Below are 16,784 nucleotides of genomic sequence, written 5' to 3'. Positions count from 1 at the left end.
AAAAATATACCTTGAGGTTTAAGAGTAAGCGCTTCCCGTTCTTTTCATTTTGTGAGCACAGCTTCCTTGGAGGCTTGCAATTAGGTTACCCAAGTATACTTAAGTCAGTTTATAGTCGTGAGATGTTAAGCTTTAATCTCATTGGCTGTTAAATGTCGTATGACCGTCAGTAGGGGAATAATTGAGTCACTCAAGACCCCTAGGGTGATCTAGGCTCAATAACCTCTGCCAGTGAGGATATGTTCAGGGAGTTGCTATTTTTACGGTTTTTAATTCATTTATGTTCTCCTTCATTCAGTCATATATATTCATTCATTTGTATATTGGCTTACAATTTTTTGTTTTTTGTTACATTAACATGTAAAACATGTAAAACATGTTATGTTATACAAGATACTAAATGTAAGTTAAAATGTGCATACTACTGCTTCAGTTATCGCAGTCCACTGCTGGACATGGACCTTTCCAAGCTCACGCTAAACATCCTGATTTACCGCAATCCTCATCCATCATCATAAAATGTTAAAAATGTTATGTAGAAATGCCTCACTGATAAATTTAGTTTGATAGTGAAATATTGTTACCTGTCATATATATATTTTTTTGGAATTTATAAGGACCAGGTGAAATTATTACTAAGCAAAAGATTTATGAGAACGACAAAATATCAATGGTATTATTCTGTCGGTACATTAGACGTGGGACGTTCAATATTCACATTTGATACTTCTTCGTCTCTTGTGATGTTTAAATTAATACAAATGATATATACATGAGACAATAGCTCTGGTTTAAAATGTATTATAAATTTTATCCAGCTGCACATGCACTTTAAAGACAACTACCCAAAATGTCTTCTTATTCTTAAGTATTGTTAAGTTGTACAACCTTGAAAAAAGTAAGTTTTTAAATCACCTGTGAAAAGGAAAAATTACATATGTTACTGTTATTATTTTAAAATGACCATTTTTTTTTAATTTTTTCTACTAAAAAAGGTGTCAAAGAGCTAAATTATACAACTCAAATAAGGTATATTTCAAATAACTTTAATTAGACCTTAATTGCTTTTTACTTTAATTTTAAAAATGAACGCAAGTTAAAAGCCGACGACTAGTTTTAGCAAATGCAGATCTTAAGTCGTTACAGCTGTATTGATTGTGGATTTTAAAATTTTATAAGCCAACTCTATTGTTTCGAAATTCGAGTAACACACGAGTGATTACAGAGAAAGCATTGTTAGATTATGAATTATAGGTTCCTAAATTTTTAGAGGACTAAAAAAACTAGGCATTTCTGTGATACGAACGTGATTAAAAAACGGCTCTCAATGCTATATATGACTTTTTTACAAAAATTTCAATTGGACCTAATGATAAATAAATAAATATCTTATAACATACACACACGGTAGTCTGTTCCTATGGTAAGCAACTTAATGATATACATATAATGATAAATATGTGTAGTAAAATAAATTATCCACAATTTGTGCAAATTAACCTCAAATTTCTCTCTGATTAATAATTAGAAAAATTTTACGGTCGATTTTTCATCACCGACATCACCATCAATATTAGTTATACATACTTATTGTGTGCAAATTTTTTCACAAAACCACTTTTAGCGATAACGTAATGTGCAAACACGGAACAACATAATGTGGTCTTCCGTCGCTTGATTTACCGCCAATTGACTGCGCTCTATCAATTGGAAGATTACAGGTTACCTTTGGCCAACCTTGGCGCAAGTTTTTCTTAGTTTTCAAATGTTGGACAAAACTGTAACAAAATATTCCGATGTTTTTCTGACGATTTATGCAACGGAAGATTTCGATGTTAAGAACAAATTTTACATTTATTCATTGGGATATTTTTGTTTTTGCTTAACATTACCATTAAATTAAAAAATAAGTATGTCAAGGCGCACTAAAAAATATAAACGAATATATTAAATAAAGAGCAATAATAAACAACCAACGAAAATTGTAATCATGTTATGGAGGTAAAAATTAGAAAAATAAACAAAATCACGTGAGATACGCCCACAAACATGCGCACGGGTGATGCACGCGTCTGGCACCCTTCCAACGGCACACCCCCGTGTGAAGTGACGTCAGAGACTAAAACGGTACAAAAATCGGATGATCTTCGGTATTCTATCAATGGTTCGGCTACATTACTTGGAACGGAGCCTAATATGATAAAGATAAATAGAAAAGATAAAAGATTATTTGACGACGCGTTGGCGCAGCGATCACAGCACTGGTTGCGCTGGCAGTTTTGGATTCGATCCCCGCTCACGATAGTCATTTGTATTGGCCATGTAGATGTTTGTCGAGCTCTGGACGCTTGTGCTTGTGTATTGTATGTTTCCGGACCCCCGACACAGGAGCAAATCCTACTGGGGGCCGTGTGAAGCGTTTATTATTATCAATTAGTTTGAATTGCTTTAGTTAAAAGATGAATTAGTGACAGCTTGTACATATCTAACATCTGCTATCGTTATCTATAGTAAAATAAACATGTACCTCTTAGATTGACAAAGTTATAAAATAGTGGTATTCAAACAGAAATTTACTGTTAATAATTGTGTTTTTTTTTTTTATGTCACTAGGTCGGCAAACAAGCGTACGGCTCACCTGATGGTAAGCGATTACCGTAGCTTATAGACACCTGCAACACCAGAAGCATCGCAAGCGCGTTGCAGACCCAATCCCCAATCCCCCCAGGAGCTCTGGTCACCTTACTCACCAACAGGAACACAATACTGCTTGAAAACAGTATTATTTTGCTGTGATCTTCTGTAAGGTCGAGGTACTACCCCAGTCGGGCTGCTCCATATTTTGAGCAGGAAATTCCTGCTGTGCCCTACCTCAGATGTTTTTGCTCGCAAACGAAAAAAAAACCAACTTCAATTACATCGAAAAGTAATACAACGTAGATCGACGAAAAAATAGTCAAGCAACTACGCGTTATCAATGATTACTCAAAAAGTAGTGATCAGATCTCGATAAAATTTATATGTGACCACATGATAAACATCAGCTTTCGATTAAATTAAAAATTATCAAAATCGATACACCCAGTAAAAAGTTATTGCGGATTTTCGAGAGTTTCCCTCGATTTCTCTAGGATCCCATCATCAGATCCTGGTTTCCTTATCATGGTACCAAACTAGGGATATCCCCTTTCCAACAAAAAAAGAATTATCAAAATCGGTATATCCAGTAGAAAGTTATGCAGTATAATACAACGTAGGTTAGGTAGGTCGACGAAAAAAGCGTCAAGTAAAAACGCATTATTAGATATAACTCGAAAAGTAGTTGTTAGATCTCAAATAAATTTAAATGGGACCAATTGACACACACCACCTTTCGATTAAAAAAAATTGTCGAAATCGGTCCACCCGGTCAAAAGTTCTGAATGTAATATACATTAAAAAAAATACAGTCGAATTGAGAACTTCCTCCTTTTTTGGAAGTCGGTTAAAAAGTTTACTACGGTTATTTCTATATTCGTAAAAATATCTAAATAATAATTACAATTCAACTTTCTGTTGTTATACTTATTGTCGATACGAGCAAATCTGTGGAAAACCAAATAAAAAAGTTGAGACATTTATGTCATATTCAGGACTAAACATTGCAATACAACACTGTGACAATCAGTCTATGGTTTTGCTTAGCTCAAATTTGAATTATATTACATCATAGAAAACAAAAACTGAAAAGGGAAGAAGATCATTATATATTAGTCAAAAACATGTTACTATTAGAGATATAGCAATAAAGACAGATAACCAGACAATGAAATTATTTTTAATACACATTATGCAATTTTTGTGTATCTATGTGCATAAAACATGAAGCTTTATAAGTATTGGATAACATAAACCTAATGCACATTCCACAATAGTGGTATTGTCCTCGACTAGAATCAATTTAGAACAGACCAAGATGTTTATGATTATAGACTTGGCAAGACGATTTGGCAGTAAATGAGATATTCCTTCGAGTGGTCATTTGTGTGGCTATAAATAAGCTTTAGGCTTTACTAAGTCAACTGACCTGTGGGATCAGATGTTTATTGAGTTGAGTCTAAAAGTATATTGGCATTCGGTGAAAGTTTTTGGCAAAATCATCTATTATTAAAGAAAGCCAAGATTCTAACTGAGATTTAAATAATCTTAAAGAACGGTATGCTGACAAAGGTCAGTCATGAGTACAAATTACACAATATGTAATGTATTTTATTTTTCATTTTTTACTTAAAATTTGATAAAGTAAAAATGAAACGATGACGTATATGATAAGACTCACTAAAATCATGTACTTAATTGTATATTGTTATGTCTTTCCTCAAAGAAACTTAATAAACCTTATCGACTTAAATAAACAATAATTACACTTCATCTAACCTCTCTAACAAAGTTATTACTCTCAACTGATTACCAACTGATTTCATAGCTTCACAAAAACATCCACTTATCATTTCTGAGAAATATTTATTTTTTTCTATCTTACTTTACTAGCGGCTCACGACTCTTTGATCCAAGTTCAATACTCCTTCATACTTGTAACAAGCTACATACATTCATCATTATTAACTATATACTTTATTGATCCTCTGGATTGTATAAGAAGGTTAAAAAGAACGTGGCTTAAGGTCAAATTCGCGATTTAATTGAACACTTATTTAGACAATAGCCGAGGATTTTATGCACGTTTTTTTTATTTTTGTATAAAAAATTGGTATTGTTTTAACAATTCTTCTACTAATAAAGTAAAACTATTGCCATAAATTTGTATGCGTACTTATATCAAATATATTATTTCTAAGCTGTGGATAAAGCTATTTGATAGATGACGGTATCCACCGGATAAAATAATATGATATATTATTATTTTTCGTCATCAAACTCCACTATATTGGCAAATCTCTATTCACGTTTGTAAATCAAACAGTTGTAGTTTCATAATTAAACGAAACAGGCTTATTATACCCCTCTTGCTGTTAAAGTCTACGAAGAGAAGTTATCCACAATTTTCACAATAAAAAAATGCATCTTTACAACACACTGTTATGCCGTACCCTATGTTATAATAAACCGCGATAAAATCCGAAAAAATTGTTTCATTATATGAGTGAAATTCGAGTAAATATTAGAAGGAAAAAAAAAATACTCTTATGATTTGTTAGCAATCCAATGGTATGTAGCTTCAGTGTCAACAAATCGAATCAGTTTAGCTAATGTAGTTCCATTAGCATCCGAAGCGAAGGCTGCTACATCATGTTCAAGAAAACGAAGTTTAACAGCATTCATTCACATTTCACAGCGTTATTTCCGTATTATGAACTTTTACACTAATCAGATATTACTGGCACTAAAATGATTGATTTTTAAGATTTCCTGTAATTTAATGTCAAGTTCAATGTAACTAATTAGGTTGAAGTTGCGCAATATGAGAATGAAGATGAGAATCCTTTTCCAACATGACCGGAAGTCCTGTTTTGACCGAGACCGTCCCGTTTTTCAGTTGCGTGTTCCGGTGTTCCGAAAGATAAGTCCGGGACGCAAAAATATTTCGATTTTTGAAATTAAGCAGAATTATTTTGTATTTAATTGGGCACATTTAAAGTATAGTACCTACAATACACATTATTAAGATAACAGTTACTCGTCAGGTTTTGCTCAGATTTAAATTAAAAAAGCGTCTTGGTCTCGTAGCAACGGGCTAAAGCACTAGCGATCGCGGATTTGTTCCTCAAATGTGAAAAACATTTGTACACGTCATAAGAAAAATTGTCATGGTCTGGGCAGTTTTTTTTTTTGTTTTGGGTGTGTTATACCTAAAGTGACCAGTTTCTTTCTGACTCAAAGCGGGACATATTCTCGGGTTTATTAACGGATAGATTCGGCTGTATTTTTATGTGTATTCAGTCAAAATTATGGCATTAACAAAAGAATCATCAAAATTTGTATACCGATTTTGATAATTCTTTTATTTTTTTTAATCGATAGCTTGTGCTTGTCATGTGGTCAGACGTGACGAGTACTTTCTTTAACTATTTTTAATAACGTGTATTTCCTAGAGTATTTTCTTCATCTACCTAGGTTGTATTTACTGGTCGATATAATTGAAGTCGGTTTATTTTCTCATTTGTTAGCAAACACAATAATATACATTCTTTTCGTGCTTTCACAAGTGGAAGCGTAATGTTTCACGATAAATCAAAGGCTTCCAAAACAATTATCATAATATGTCTTAAAGGTTCTGTTATAAAAAACATTAAAACAAATAAAAACGGCAACATTAAAGTTTAATTATAGATAAGAGACAAGCAATCTCACCAACGATATATATAATACATAAAGACATATAAAATCGTTGACCGTGAGTATTTATATAACTACTTTATATACTTACTTGTTGTTTAATAAAATCTTGTAGCGTTTTTTGTAACTTTAATGGCTGCCAGTGTTCTATTCTTCACAAATCAAAGATAATTAAAAATGTCTTCACTTGTTTATACCTATGTTATATGTTGTTTAATAAAATCTTGTAGCGTTTTTTGTAACTTTAATGGCTGCCAGTGTTCTATTCTTCACAAATCAAAGATAATTAAAAATGTCTTCACTCGTTCATGACATTCTAAGACTTTTGGACAAGTGTGTTAATTTATACGAGTAAGTTGTCAAAAGAGCTTATTTCATAACTGGTCAATTTGCACACGACGTTCTAATTACGACTATAGACATAAGCGAATGAAAAACTGTAGTTAATATTTTCATGAGAATACGTTAACAATAGTACGATACAGACGGTAGTAAATTAGCAGTATTTTTCCATCTCAAGCATCAGGTTTTATAGCCAATCATCTATATATATACAAGTATAAATATATGTACATATATAGGCTTGTTTGATTGTCGCCGCTAATCGAATAACACTACTTGACTCGTTTTGACTTGTAACGTTTTGTCACATTTGATTCGATTAACAAATTTGTCAAGAGGAAGTGCGAGTTGGTCTCGAGCTCGAAGTGTTTCGTATAAACGTTCAATTAGATCGAAAGGAAGCGCCGAGCGAAAAATAACTTATCTCATACTACATCAGACAAATTGACGTAACAGTTTGAAACGAAATAAAAAATGTTTAGATGCATAAAATGGATACTATTATTTTATATTCGTAATTAAAACTGAGGTATTTAACAGCAGAAAATTTCATGCTCAAAATATAGAGCAGCTCGACCGGGGTAGTAAGTACCTCGACCTTGCAGAAGATCACAGCTATATAATACTGCTTTCAAATAGTGTTGTGTTCCTGTTAGTGAGTAAGGTGACCAGAAGTCCTAGGGACAATTGAGGGTAAAAAGCTACGGTAATCGCTTAATATCAGGTGAGCGGTACGCTTGTTTGCCGACCTAGTTATATATAAAAAAGTATAATATAATAATAGTTTGACTAGCCCTATTGGATAGTCTGCACTGATTGGTATTAGACTGGGTTAATATGTGTATTTATTTGTATACTAATGCATTATTTATATACATATTTATTTATCGAAAAAAGAAAACAACAATATGGTAACTACATCAGCTTGTTTTAAGAATTATTAGCATTAAGTCGCTTATCTTAGGAACAGACGTGTGTGTATGTTAAAGATACACGCTTGAATATGTCAAGGACAAATGTTTAGTAAGTAACCTTATTTATTTGCCTCGTGGTGTCTGCGTCTTTGAATGGCGGAAGTCGTTCACGTGTATATAAATTCAAAACAGAAATTGATATTTCCAATTTGGATCGAGCTTGATACAATTTGGATTAGTACAACTCTCGTCACTACATCAGTTTCGAATCTGACCATTCTGTTTTTTCTTAAATATTATAGACTAGTGACATTTCACGTGATGGTAAGTGAAGATGCAGCCTAAGATGGTGCGCGCTTGCGTAGAAGATGCCTATTCACTCTTACTTTTATCCATATTTAAGTCAAAATAAGACTAAAAAATTACTTTACTGCTCGAAGTAGGCTTCGAAAGCAATGGGATTGTCATAATTAAAATTGAATATGAATGTTTGTTTTCGTTTGATGAATTAATTATAGTATATAAAAGCGAAGCTACCGCTTATATGGAATGTAGATGAAGAATCGGACAATACAACTCTGCAGACACTTTTTTAAATGAAAATAAACCGCCGAAATTTATGTTCTCGCATAAATCATCATCATCATCATTATAGGCTTCCACAAGTTTACGCTAAAAATAATGTGAACTCGTGTGTTTTGCCCATAGTCACCACGCTGGGCAGGCAGGTTGGTGACCGCAGTACTGGCTTTGTCGCACCGAAGACGAGAAGAGGAACACCGAAGAAAACGTATAAATCGACTCCATCAAATTAGATTAGACGCAAGGTTTGTATAAAAACAATGGATATAGGTACTCAAGAAAAAAATATTAGGGCCACCAAAATAGTAATAAAACAAACGTACGCATAAATAATAAAAAAATATAAATATTCCTCTCCGATATAAAAACATGTAATATAATTTAAAATTAAATAAACAAAGGTAAAAAAGCCAATGAATTTTCACTGATAATGAACTGTTTAGACATTGACCTTTGTTAGTCATGGCGCAGACGTTATGACAGCGAGGTCAGTCACGACGTTGGAGTATTTTGACGCTTTCAAATTGATTACATTATTATATCACATTATGATACAATTACGTGTTTATTAACAAGGAAATTGATATTGTGGAAAATATTATTGATATAAAAATCGTCTATCAATTTGTTTTTTAACCGATTTCAAAGGGGGGATTTTTAATTTGACGATATTTTTATATACTCCAAACTTTTTACTGGGTGGTTCGATTTCGATGATTCTTTTTTAATTGAAAGATGGTGCTTGTCGTGAGGTCCCATAAAAATTTAATCGAGACCTGACAAGTAGGTACTTTTCGTATAATGCGTATTTGTATGACTTGTCGATGTAATCAGTATTTTTTTTCACTTACGAGCAAACAATACTATAATGTAACCTAAATTCACAGAACATTCTATAATTTAGAACATATAGGTACTAAGAAAACATAATAATAACATATTACATTAGTGGGTATATTCTTAGATATATTGTTTTTATCATTGAAATTTGTCTAAATAAACTATTTTTTTTTTTTGATATTACATACAAGTTTATATTAATCTACTAGACTTATATGGCAGATTTAACAAATCAAAGATTGATTATTGTATAGATTACCTAGCAACCCTGGCGTTACTAAAGTGATGTAACAAGGCCATTGCTCCAAAAATAGAGTATTTAAAATTAAAAATCAATGTTAGTACAGACAAATAAAACCTTGGCTTAAAGAAAATAATTTCTTAGGAAGTCTGTCGAGAAGACTTATACAAAGAATAAACGAAATTTACCAATTCAATGAAAATTTATAACCTTCAAACTTTTAAAATTTTTACGTCCAAGTCATTTTCCGAAACGATTTTGCATACTACTCGAACATTCTATAAATAAAGTCACAATAACTGCCCGGAGGAGCACAACGTGGGCGACAATAAGAGGAAAATGAGTTCAAATTAGAGCAATTTGCGGAATGATATTGCTTATAGACTTGTGTGTATGCAGTAAGTTTTATTTCATTTCCATCTATACTAAATAATCTAATATATATAAAATTCTCGTGTCGCGGTGTTTGTAGTTAAACTCCTGCGAAACGGCTTGACCGATTCTCATGAAATTTTGTGTGCATATTGGGTAGGTCTGAGAATCGAACAACATCTATTTTTAATACTCTGAAGTTTATAAGGGGGGAGGGGGGGATTAATAACATATATGGCAAAACAATGTTTGCGAGGTCAACCAGTTAAACTATGTATTTTTATTAAATAACTTATAACAATAATACTTAAAAATCATATTTATAAAACAGAAAAAACAATCTAGATTCAGTAGCGCTAATTTTAAGAAGGCAAAGGCGGATGATTTTTCGGACAAGGCAATAGTACACATATCTATACGAGATGTTGTTAATCGACATATATCCATAGCATATGTCCATAACAAAAAGGGGACTAAGTAAGCACACAAACGCATTAAAACATGTAAGCAAATTGATCTTAAATGTTTTTAAAGTTTTTGAACGCAAATAAAAAAACTCAGAAAATTACGATCACCATAATAGATTATGGCTTTTTTGTTGAAAAGATTAGCATTATAATTATGTATAGAGAAGCAATAAAGCATCATAAAACGTAAAACAGTCCCGCTTGTAAGATGTCTGCCATTTCTACCACAAGCACTTTTTACCGTAATTGCACAAAAAGTTAACTAAATAATAATTGAATTCGCTGTTATTTTTTAGCCACGTTTTGGTCGTTTCATCAATCGATAAATTGTAATTACGTCAATTCACGCAAAATACAACAATAATATTAGTGTTTTTTTTGCTTTATCTCGTAATTTTATGAGATTCACCTTTGACAACAACGAGAAATATATATTACCTACATAGAAACAAAATAAATGGAAACGTCACTCATGTTTCCACTCCGTTACTTAGACGACCAAACTGTTGTGTCCCTCATCACGTATCGTTCCCAATTCACATTCAACAACATAAAAAGATTAACAAGGTCCTTACCGAGATCCTCTAATATTATTCTATAACATGTATTTTACCGGACGACTTACTGGTTGGATCTAGTTGTTGGAAGACTAAGAGCCAGTTTCACTGATTGTATAAGGCTATTTGACGGATGACGGTATGCAACAGATAACGCTTAAGCCTGTAATATACCACTGCTGGGCATAGGCCTCTTTCGCCACGTAAGTGAAAGACCAGAGCTTATATTGCTCTACGATGCACGATGGGGAGATCCACAAGGACAAATATCCGAGCGGGAGACGAACCCGCGACCGTCGGTGTTTAGGTGCCGCCGACACGGCACACGCACCATGGCACAGATGCGGTCGTCAAGAGATAAAAGTTCGAGAAGTAATAAGTTCTAACGACCTAATATGTTACCTCGTGCTATTACAATTAATTCGTAGCTTATCACTGGATAAACTTCACCCACAACCGCTAAAACAGGTCCTATATCAGTTGGCATTAAGACAAGTCAAATGTCCGTGTATACACGATATTTTTGCGTCATGTGCTATTTTGAAAACATTGAAATCATTCAATCTAAAGAATTCAGGCATTTTTACGTATAGCTATGTTAATAATCAAAATAAGCGCAAGGCGAATATAAATGTCAAATTTTATCTGTTTTAAGGTTAAATAGCTTTTACGTGCGTCACGATATATAAAAAAAAAAATACGTTAACCTATATTCGGAATTGTAATGGAAGTCTATCTCTGGTAGCTTAGCAAAAATCATTATCAAACAACCTGAATTGATAAAAAACTACAAAAACTAAATGCGCACAACCTCAATTTTATTTCGACGAACCCACGTTAGAGGTTATCATTTCGACCCGACTCTATCGTATTTTTTATTCTAATATATAAAAAAATGATAATAATATTGATTTTTTTCGTTATGTTAAAAACGAAAAAAAAAAACACGTTATTATCAAAACTTATAACAAAATGGTAACAGAACTAATTCCATACACAATACATTCACATGGTAAAAACATTTTGGCGGGTATTCTAAATTTGATACTAAGGCCAAAATAGACACATTTTTTAACCGACTTCCAAAAAAGGAGGAGGTTCTCAATTCGACTGTATTTTTTTTTTTTTTTTTTTTATGTATGTTACATCAGAACTTTTGACCGGGTAGACCGATTTCGACAAATTTTGTTTTAATCGAAAGGTGGTGTGAGCCAATTGGTCCCATTTAAATTTATTTGAGATCTAACAACTACTTTTCGAGTTATATCTAATAATGCGTTTTTACTTGACGCTTTTTTCGTCGACCTGTGTTGTATTATACCGCATAACTTTTTACTAAATGTACCGATTTTGATAATTCTTTTTTTGTTAGAAAGAAGATATCCCTAGTTTGGAACCATGATAAGGAAACAAGGATCTGATGATGGGATCTCAGAGAAATCGAGGGAAACTCTCGAAAATCCGCAATAACTTTTTACTGGGTGTACCGATTTTGATAATTTTTGGTTTAATCGAAAGCTGATGTTTATCATGTGGTCACATATAAATTTTATCGAGATTTGATAATCACTTTTTGAGTAATCTTTGATAACGCGTAGTTACTTGACTGTTTTTTCGTCGATCTACGTTGTATTACTCGTCGATGTAATTGAAGTCGGTTTTTTTTTCGTTTGCGAGCAAACACAATTATTTTATCTGTATATATCAATTTGTCTTTATGCATCGCGCCAAAGCTACTGAATGTTTGATGTTCATAAAATTAATAGTGGAAATTTGAAGGATAATTCATTACATTTCCACTACACTGGTGACCCCCACGTGATTGATGTTCGTAATATGATCTAAGATACTGGACACCTTTTATGTTGAAATCAAGTACTTATGACGTAGGGAGCAAGAGTCAAGATGTACAGTAGTGAACGAAGTTTTGAGTACAGCTTGCGTTAATTAATGTAGAGTATTTTTCATGGGAAAAAAACATTTCATTTAAAGAAACACATTTACATATTAATTTCGTTTGAATATATGCTCTAGCATGTATATAACAAATTTATTTTCTGCAATCTTTGTAGTTACCATGCACTACCTACATTTTTTAAATATTCTACTCCATCTAAAGGTTGTTCGAAAGAGATCTCTACTTAGATATAAGACCGCATTTCTAGATTACTATTTCTATATTTGAATTACTTATTAATGTAGATCCTTTCCATTTGACGTAAAGCGAAGAATATTTTATCTGTTAATCTAAAATAAACAACGAGTATAAGAATGAATAGATATAGATTAGCTCACAATTCCAATATATATTTAATTTGATTTTACGTTATAAGCAATCCGAAAATATAAACTATTTTAAGTAGACGACGACTAGACGTCAGTCATATTTTCTTTGTAATTTCAATAAATCAACAACTCAAAACAGAAAAAAAATGCTTCATACTCGAAAGAATCAAAGAATCGAAGATCGATCTCAAAACGATAAAATCTGTCAAGACTCTATATTAATGGATTTTTACGGTTTTTAATGATTATATCCAGTGCTCTACTTAGGTTGATAAAGGCTTATGGTTTTCTGTAAGCACGCTATTCGCAAAAAAGAGTTTCTTTATTGCACTGAAATATATTAACAGCAATTTTTACTTAATTTTACTTAGCAACAGCGGATTTATCTCTAGAAGAGATCTGCCAACTAACATAGGATAGCGACAATTAATCTTAAAAAGTAATTTAACCCTCCGTTGGTCGCGTGGGGTCTTTGAAAGCCCAGGTGTTACAGAAATGTAAAAGTTTAACATTTAAAACCATCTCAGCGATTCAATATTTTGGGTACCCTCCTAATTTGGATTATACTTGCTGCGTATACCCATTAACTTCAATTCGTGCGTAAGTGCCATGAGATACAAACGTGTTTTGTGCGTACGGGCTTTGAAAGACCCCACGCGACTAACCGCGTAAGTAAAATTTAATTGATTTTTTTAGATTAGATTTTATTTGTAACATATTTTTATGTATTTTTTTGTTATTTTAAAATTTTATTAACTGGTAAAATGGACGAAGAATAACAACGTCATATATCAAGCTGGTTAGATGATGAAAATAACGATGTTTACGGTGGTAGTAATGATGAAGATGGTGAAGGCAGTATATATCCGGATAAAAGGAGTAAGCATAAAACTGATTCTGAGCAGAAATGTGAAGATGAATCTACAGAATAACATGAGGTATCTCCGGACAAACTGCTTGAGAATTGGGAATCTTTGCGTGAGCATCGTCAGGTTCTGGAATCGTTGGACGAACAGCATGTGTTTTTGGAATCGAATAAACAACACATACATTTGAAAAGTTCGTATAGAGATGATAATGAAGAGCCATTGATAAATATATCGTCACAAAAGTTTTTCATCGTCAAAAAGAGGGAGAGAAATGGGACCTACGAAATAAGTTGCAAATTGATTGATAAATTGCAGTGACATAAAAAAAATTGAGGAAGACACCTTTGCATTAATCGTCCAAGATCAACAGATCGAAAATTCAAATCTGTTTGCCATTATTGTAAGGGTAACATATGCCTAACACGTATTAAAACGGTCTACACCGACTGTGTCCAAAAAGATAATCGGTAAAAAAATGACTGACTTCAATTGGTAAAAGTTTATGTTTTTTTTGTTGGTGTTTTCCAAATTTTACGTAACTGTCTTTGTTATTTTAGTGTTATTGTATATATATTTATTAAAAGGAGAAATTCCTGCATTTAGTTACATTAAAACATTTTTTTTGTGATTGTGATCTCAAGGAGAGAAATTTAGGTTCCTACTTTTAGATTGTAAGTTGAAGGCAGAAATAAAAGAATATTTTACGTAACTCGTTGTAGTTATATTGTAATTAGGTTAATTGCCAATAATTTGCTAAGATAGTTAAGAAAATTTAATTAGATAGTTGTTTTTTAGGCTGTTTATTTTTGGGGTCTTGAGAGACCCCACGCGACCAACCGCGTAAACAAAAAATGCGCGACCGACCGAGGGTTAAAAACCCTAAAAAAATAATCCTAAATTTAGACTTTATAGTTCATGCATTTATACAAACAAACAAAATTCTAGCACAGTAATGGATTTATCTTTCTATAATTTTAGGACAAATTTTGGCACGATGTCAAAATTATAAAATATCGAATAATTTGAGACACAAAACGCTAAAAAACGGGTTTTATATATCTTGAAACCGGGCGGAAATTGTGAGTAATAATAAGCCTTACTGTAATATCAACGAGTTATTTAAAGAAAGCTACTTACTGCCAAAATAATAAAATAAGCGTTGAAAAGCAAATAAATCAGAACTACATTTTGTAAATTTCTGCCGTTTAACTTGCGTAATGTATCCCTTGGAATTACTTTTATTCTTACGGTGTTGCTTTAGATTACGGTATAATGGGACTGATGGAATAAGTGGATTTTTGATGTATAATATAGATATAATAAATAATAATATATAAAATCAAAATATCAGTAAACTAGAAAATAAATTATTTATGACAATAATAAAATATCGCGTGATTTATATATTATTATTTACCTCTACTTATTTTATTAAGCTCAAGAGTTTGTTTGAACACGCTAATCTCAGGAACTACTCGTACGAATTGAAAAATTATTTTTGTATTGGATAGTCCATTTAATAAGGAAGGTTGTATGCTATATAATAATAATTTGCCTCAAATTAACGCGTGCTAAACCGCAGGGCTCAGCTAGTATGTAAGAAATAAGAAAGTAAAATAATATAATATTTAAACATGTTTTCATTATTCGAAGTAAAATAGTGCGAGGAAACGTGTATGTCTTAGTGAATGGAATTTCAAGGAACACCTGTTGTCTGACCTTAAGGATTAATTTAGCGAATCTCAATATTTTCGTATCTATATTAGAAAGTCTGGATACTTTCAGATTCAATTTTGAATTTCAGAGAAAATATGCAACATATTTATACAAATAAAGTACAATTTAATCTTTAAAAACAAAAATAACAACAATTCCATTAAAAAATTGGCAATAATTAATAATAATAACAATAACCTTTACCTTTTACCTGCTATTATGTAAAAGAAGACAGCAGTGAATACCACGTAAAAGGTACTGAATAAACAATGATTTACGAGTCGCAACAATTAAAACATTTAATACGCGAGTACTCGACAGTCATTGCATCACATGCACTTGCACATGGCAATCAAAAGTAAAAATATATTAACACCTTTATATCATGAAACGGAATGAAAACCTTTACCTGTTCATAATTCTTAAAGGTAACTTTTAAAAAATTAATAATGCATTTTTTGTATTTTAGAAAAATGAAAAGAGTATAACCATTTTCAAGATCGCAATATCTTTGTTAGATAACCAAGTCTTAAAGGTAGCGATGACAATTTACGCTCGCGTCAGTGTCAATCAACGTAGTTCAAGTATTATATACCGTTTTAAGCCATTATGCAATTAACTTGAATGAATTGCTGCACCTTATAAATGCACAACCTTATATACCGTCTTTATAAAATATAAATTGCAAAATATATATTATTTAAATTCGTAAAACAACAAATTATCTCTACTTCAAGGGTAAGACGCGGAGAGTTGTGCCAAAAAGTTTATTTCTGTCAATACGCTTTAATAGTCATTAATATCAATGTTAATAAAAAGTAAAGTAAAATAAAATAACTCACCAAATAACTTGCACTAATAAATCCTATCACACAAGCGCACAATTAAATATTACGACAAGTTCGAATTTCGATCAACACGCGTCCGTTTCTATTGATAGTCCGGTATCAACTGACTGACTGACTGAAAAATGATTGTTTCGCAGAGTAAAGTGTAGTTACATTGGCTGACGCACACATAGTCCGTTGGATGAAAGTGACGTGAACACAACTGTACACTCTACACCGACAATGGTACTTCCACAATGACGCATTAGCGATAGCGTCCGTTGTCAAATTTTGAAAGAATCAAGACAAGAAGTGCAATATTAGAACTTTTGTATACTAAATAACAAGGAAAAAAAATTATATAAGAATACTGTATACAAAGTTGATATAAGGTCACGAGTCTATAACGTTCATTTCCTGTATCTTAATATATTA

At 32.2% G+C, this 16,784-nt stretch overlaps 1 protein-coding gene across 1 annotated transcript in view; it reads right to left on the bottom strand.

Annotated features, from left to right (window-relative positions):
• LOC123666528 (trehalase) overlaps nt 1-16,490 on the bottom strand; it is a 52,849-nt gene extending 36,359 nt beyond the window's left edge. Inside the window, exon 1 of the mRNA XM_045600604.1 lies at nt 16,365-16,490. The gene's annotated coding sequence lies outside the window, so the exon portion shown is untranslated. The remainder of the gene's footprint in view (nt 1-16,364) is intronic.
• Nucleotides 16,491-16,784: the final 294 nt, after the last annotated feature.

Source organism: Melitaea cinxia, chromosome 26, assembly GCF_905220565.1.
Source record: "Melitaea cinxia chromosome 26, ilMelCinx1.1, whole genome shotgun sequence".
NCBI lineage: Eukaryota > Metazoa > Arthropoda > Insecta > Lepidoptera > Nymphalidae > Melitaea > Melitaea cinxia.
The sequence above is the reverse complement of the archived record's forward strand: the minus strand, read 5'-3'. Positions and strand labels throughout refer to the sequence as shown.